This window comes from Octopus bimaculoides, chromosome 2, assembly GCF_046866305.1.
Source record: "Octopus bimaculoides isolate indiv1 chromosome 2, ASM4686630v1, whole genome shotgun sequence".
Lineage (NCBI taxonomy): Eukaryota > Metazoa > Mollusca > Cephalopoda > Octopoda > Octopodidae > Octopus > Octopus bimaculoides.
In genome coordinates, this window is record NC_142929.1 from 3,937,015 (window position 1) to 3,943,014 (window position 6,000).

At 36.3% G+C, this 6,000-nt stretch overlaps 1 protein-coding gene across 5 annotated transcripts in view; it reads right to left on the minus strand.

The window, feature by feature from the left end:
• The window catches only part of LOC106884241 (solute carrier family 35 member F5), a 95,921-nt gene extending 91,850 nt beyond the window's left edge, over positions 1-4,071 (minus strand). For all 5 annotated transcript variants that reach the window (XR_016238095.1, XM_089340438.1, XM_089340429.1 and 2 more), the window contains exon 1: positions 3,987-4,071. The gene's annotated coding sequence lies outside the window, so the exon portion shown is untranslated. The remainder of the gene's footprint in view (positions 1-3,986) is intronic.
• Positions 4,072-6,000: the final 1,929 nt, after the last annotated feature.

Here is a 6,000-nt window from a genome sequence, read left to right on the forward strand (position 1 = left end):
TCTCAGCAGAATTTAACTCAGAATGTAAAGACAGATGAAATACTGCCAAGCATTTCCCCCAGCATGCTAACGTTTCGAAAAATATCAAAGCTGGAGTGCTTTTGCTCTGATCAAAACCAATTTGTGGCTAAGGAGCAACTTCTGTACTTAAATAATGGTACACAGTAAAGTGAGACATGCAGGGGACCATGTCTGACACTCTTCTCAATGAGTATATTCAATGAACTCACTGCAGTTCAAAAGTAAAGTTCTGAGATGCTGCAGGGGTGGAGTAGATCCACCACAGAAATCAAAGTGCTACAGCAATAGTGCTCTATAAAACGCACATGCACACAAGCTGAGCTCCATTGGAAGTCAGAGCATTATGGAAGATGATGGTCTATTAGGGTTAGTATATCAAGCCTGTGTACAACCGCTCCATAAACCCATCGTTATCATCATCATTTAACGTCTGCTTGCCATGCTGGCATGGGTTAGACGGTTTGACTGGAACTGGTAAGCCAGAGAGCTGCACCAGGTTCCAGTCTGATTTGGTATGGTTTCTAAGGCTGGATGTCCTCTCTGACGCCAACCACTCCCTCCAAGAGTGTCAATTGATGCTTTTTACGTACCACCGGCACGGGTGCCATTTACATGTCACTGGCAACGACCACGACGATTTCACTTGGCCTGACGAGTCTTATCAAGCACAGTAGATCGCCAAAGGTTTCCTGGATATCTGTTCTGCATTCAACTATCAGAATTTGAACAAACTCCCACCCAGAGACGGCCGTAAGTTCCAGCTCAGCTGACGAGATACAAATTTTCAAACTCGGCATTGTAGGAAAATAACAGATAATTTGGTTACACAAAATTTTACTATAGCAAAGAGCACTCTGAACTAGGACACTACAGCGTGTGTCTCTATGTTACACGGTGAGGTGGGAAGACTTTATCAGGGATACTGCGCAAATTCATTTAACAACTGAGGAACAGCAGATTCTCTGCACCGTTAAATCAGCAAATCAATGATTTGGCCAAGGGGTAATAATACCGATTTATTACACAGGTAGAAAGGTTACGAATTTATTATAGGAGATGAGTGACTGGATTTGAACTCAGAACAAGTAATTACGACAGTGTTTCGAGCATAACAGATGTCTGCCCTCTACCGACTGTGTTTCTTATAACTTACTGAAAAATAGATATTTTTAGATAAAATTTGCAACAAATACGTGTACAATAGGTTTATTTTGTATACAAATGGTGTACAATAGGATTATATCGGAAGCTGATGTGAAAAAAAGTGGCAGTTAATTCACGCACTTCGTTGAAAACGTCTGAGGAAAACGAAGTCGAGGTGTGTCAATTGACCTCACCCCCAAATTTTTTAACAGATCAAATTCCGATATAATCGTCATCTACACCAACTGAAAGGCATTTGAGAAAGTTATGAGGAAACAAATCGACGTGTGTGAATTATCCAAAGCCCCACCGAAAAACATTCTTACAAGTTCCGATATAACCCTAACCCTTTTATCGTCACCGACCCCGATTATATATAAGTAATGGCTTTCTTTCGTTTTGAGTAGATCTCTGTAAACATTGTTGTCGGTAATTTCTAAATAATTTCTTACACTATTTGAAATATATAAGTCGGCAAATTTGAATGGAAGGGCTGTACTCAACAAAACTGACCCAGTTCAATGCCGGTAACTGATTTAATCGATTGAAAAGTGATGATTAAAGTCGAATCAACAATCCCCGACGGGATGTGGACGCAGGGTTACAAGCTGATAAGACAACGCCATTCAAACTGTAGACAACGACCATATGATGAACAAAAGGTGAAGTGAGATAATCGGACTGTGACCTTTTTTTTGAATCACGAATAGATATAGTCAACGAAAAACTGATGATAGGAGGGGAAAATAAAAGATAAGCAACAGACACGAGACATGTTTAGATAATCAATTAAAAATACACAACATCGCAACAGTTGACAATTTGTCATTCTTAAATCACATCAAGGTTTCACAAACAGAATTTAACTGAAGAAAACATGATTTTTAATTGTAGATATTTTTTCTACATAAGCTTGAAACCACAACCTGATCAAGGGAGATTGTTGCGACGTTCCAAGGGAAAATCATAACAGATTCACGAGCATTATTATATATATATACACTGGAATAATAAACATATGGATCGGACACTAGCGTTCAGGGATATAATAAAGGTGCTCTATTGACTTTTAGCGGTCCCAATTTCTTATTATTATTATAATTATTATTCGTCAGTGTTTGGGGGCAAAATGCTTTGCCGTATTTCTTCCGGCTCTTGACGTTTTGAGTTCAAATCCCGTCGAGGTCAACATTGCTTTTCATTCCACCGGGATCGATAAAATAAAGTACAAGCAGGTAGGATGATATCGACTAATCCCCTTCCAATTTACTGACCTTAAATCTAAATCAGATATTATTATCATTATTATATCATCATCATCATCATTTACCAACAAGGGTACCGCATACTAATGTGCTATAAAATACTTTTACAAAAAGAAAAATAGATGTGGGCGTAGAAAGTCAGTGGTACCAATGGACAGGGTTAATTTCTTCTAACCCTAACCCTGTCCATTGGTACAAAGAAGAGGGGGCAATAGTAACAAACGAAACTGAAGCCGAACGATGTCTTGAGGTGTCAACTGAGTCATACTAATCTGGGCAACCTCCCTATTGTTTTTGGTTGGAAGAGAGGGTTATTAAGTACAACATCCGATACGTTTATGAGGGGAAAGGAGTCGGTTGGATACAACGGCATTCTTTTACAACTTATTTATCAACGGCAAAAATAAAAGTGATGAAATGTAAAGGGATTCGAATTGGGGATGCAAGGACACACACATCACACATTCGATACATATTTATACATGTGTGTGTGTGTGTGTTTGTGTCATACACACACATACACATGTACATGAAGGTATATGGCATATTGTAAAATCCTCTGAATTGCAAAGGTAGATGGAGGATTAAAGCAAAATAGAAGCAATTAATGACATGCGAAAAGGTTTTAACGAAAAAAAAAAAAAAAAAAGAGGCGAAACAGTTTTATTGTCGAGAATTGAAAACCACCCAGCTTTCACCTCTTGCAATGAATAAATCATGATATTATTTTTATTCAGGCAAGATTCACAAAAAGCTGTTCACCAGTCAATAATAATTGATGGTACTTCTATCGACCCTACAAGAGATTAATGTAGTTTGTGGTGAGATATGAGAATATAAAAATGAGATGATGACTGGAATTTTAGGGGTGAGAGGAATTGACAAATGACGCCTATCGTTTCCAAATTCTTCTCGGGTATATATTAGTTAAATGACTAAATTGATTCAAAGCTAAAACCGAAAAGATAGGGGTAAATCCGTTTGCTAACCGTCGCTCTAGAATTCCTTTCACTGCCTCGAATTCATAAATGAAAGAAAATACGACTGGGTGATGTTCACTCCTTCATTTAACCAGGAACGAAAATAAATGAGGAAATCCTTAAAGACGCACAATTTGTCAATAATTCAGATAAATATTCAAGGCTGTTAATGTTAAATTAAACTTGTTTTTAAACTTCAGATTTAATATGAAAGTTTGATGGGGTTTTTTTTTTTAATGATTACAAACAAAATATAGAAATACCCACATTAAAAAGAAATACGTACATATTTTGAAATATTGATAGAACGAGAAAGAAACACGATAATTAAATATTCATACATGGAATGACATTTAATATATGTGTCGAGACAAAAAGTTTATATATTCGATTCAGATAAACAGATATAAACAAACAAGCAGATTATAATATTCCTTAAATACACGCAGAGATGAGACGAGGCGGTTGAATGAAAATGAAAGAATACGACATGAATTCAGTGACAGAACATTTAAGTAGGAAACAATTAAGGTTGAAAGAAAGTAATGACTATTTATTAGTATTATTATAATCTTACCTTTCAAGTAATTTATGATTTCCTAGTACAGTATGAGGACAGATATTTGCAGTACATTTACCAGAGTGCTTCGTCTGCAACTGTCACTCGACGGGGGTTTAGCTTCAAGTCGTAGTATTAGCAGCAGCAGCGGAACGAATAGTAGTAAATATACTATTCACCCGGGCAATAAATAAGATATTTACGAGGAAGCTTCTATGAATGTGTTTGTGGGGGGAATTGAGTTATCGACACGGCGGCAGTAGTAAAGCGTTTTTAGTGAAGCTTTCACAAATATGCAATACGCAAATAGAGAAATTCACCGAAAAACATTTTGGTTGTTCGGGTAAATAAAATATCGAAGCGGAAGCTGCTGTCATAAATATCGTGAACCGAGTTATCTGCACGATATTATTTATAGTAAGCGATTTTGGAGTCAATTTTACTTTTTTTTAACTGGAGGAAAAGTAAGAGATAAGTTTACCCCTCTTTCCTGTTTTCATTCTCTCTCTCTCTCTGTCTCCTCTCTCCTCTCTCCCTCTCTTTCTTCCTTCCTCTCTTTCGTCCTTCACTCCCTTATATATTTATCTGACCTCCTAACATGTTTTCTTGGGGCTTCTTTTCTTTTCCATAAAACTTCTCGTTTTCTAAATTAATTAAAACTCTGGAATAAGACTAATATGTATTAAAAAAATCAAAATTTATATGGTGTGGTTCAAGTAAAAAATTTATCTTTTCATATTGCAAAATTCTAAGAAAATTATATTTTCTATTAAAAACGTTTAGTAGATAGGAAGTTGTAAACATTACTCGAAATACAATCTTATGTGTGTATGAACACACACATACACACATATGAAAGGAGAGATACACATACTCACGCCGAATGAAATGTAGAAAAACATAAATTTCACATATGTATCACAATTTAATTGTTTTCAACAGCTGTTTCATTAAGAATAAGCACAATTAAGTCTACAGTTACACCATTAAGATAGACAGTTAATGAAATTTAATTGAAATGAAATTAGTTTTGAGTAATGTTCATCCCAAATCATCAGGAATACTACCAGCTATATCTGCTTTAATAACCATAAACCATTGCTGGTTTAAATACACAACACTGAGAGAATCATGTATATATATATATGTATATCTATCTATCTATCTATCTATATATATATATATATATATATATATATATATATATATATATATATATATATATATATATATATATATATATATATATATATATACAGGGTGCGGTGAATATAATGTCTAAATTACGCAAAAATGAAAATAACACTGACATCTCATTTTAACAGATATATTTACCAAAATTACATAAAAATATCTTGAAATACTAAAGAGTAAATTTATTCAATAAAATCACCTTTGGCTTCAACCATGGCCTCCAGACGACTTCAGAATCTTCTGAATGGCTTCCTTGTTTAAGTTGGTAAATGCTGCCGTAATCCTTGCCTTCAGTTCATCTTTGGTGTTACAAGGAGTTTTGTTGGTCTCTCGCTCAACTGCACCCCACACATAATAATCAAGGGGGTTGCAGTCTTGGGAGTTAGGTGGCCAGATGTTAGGGGCGATGTGGTCGTAGAAATTATCTGACAACCATGACTGGGTTCTCCTACTTGTGTGGCATGGTGCAGAGTCCTGTTGCCAAACAAAGGGTCTTCCAGCAGCCACCCTCTTGACCCAAGGCGGCACTACCTCTTCCAGGCACTTGATGTAGGCCTCCATGTTGAGTGTAAGGCCGTGTGGGAAGATGAATGGAGGCATAACATCGCGATCACTAGTGATCGCTCCAAACACCATGATATTGACTGGATGTTTGATTTTTATCACTCTCGGTACATGTCCTCAAACTGTACTGTCCTCAAACTGACACCCAAACACTGAAATGTTCATATTGGAGCTTCTGGCACGAATGCCAAGCTGTACAGCATGTTGTTTCCAAATTTCTAGCAGAGTGAATTGCGTCATAGTGCTGTTTTTCTCACAGATGGTACTCAACTGA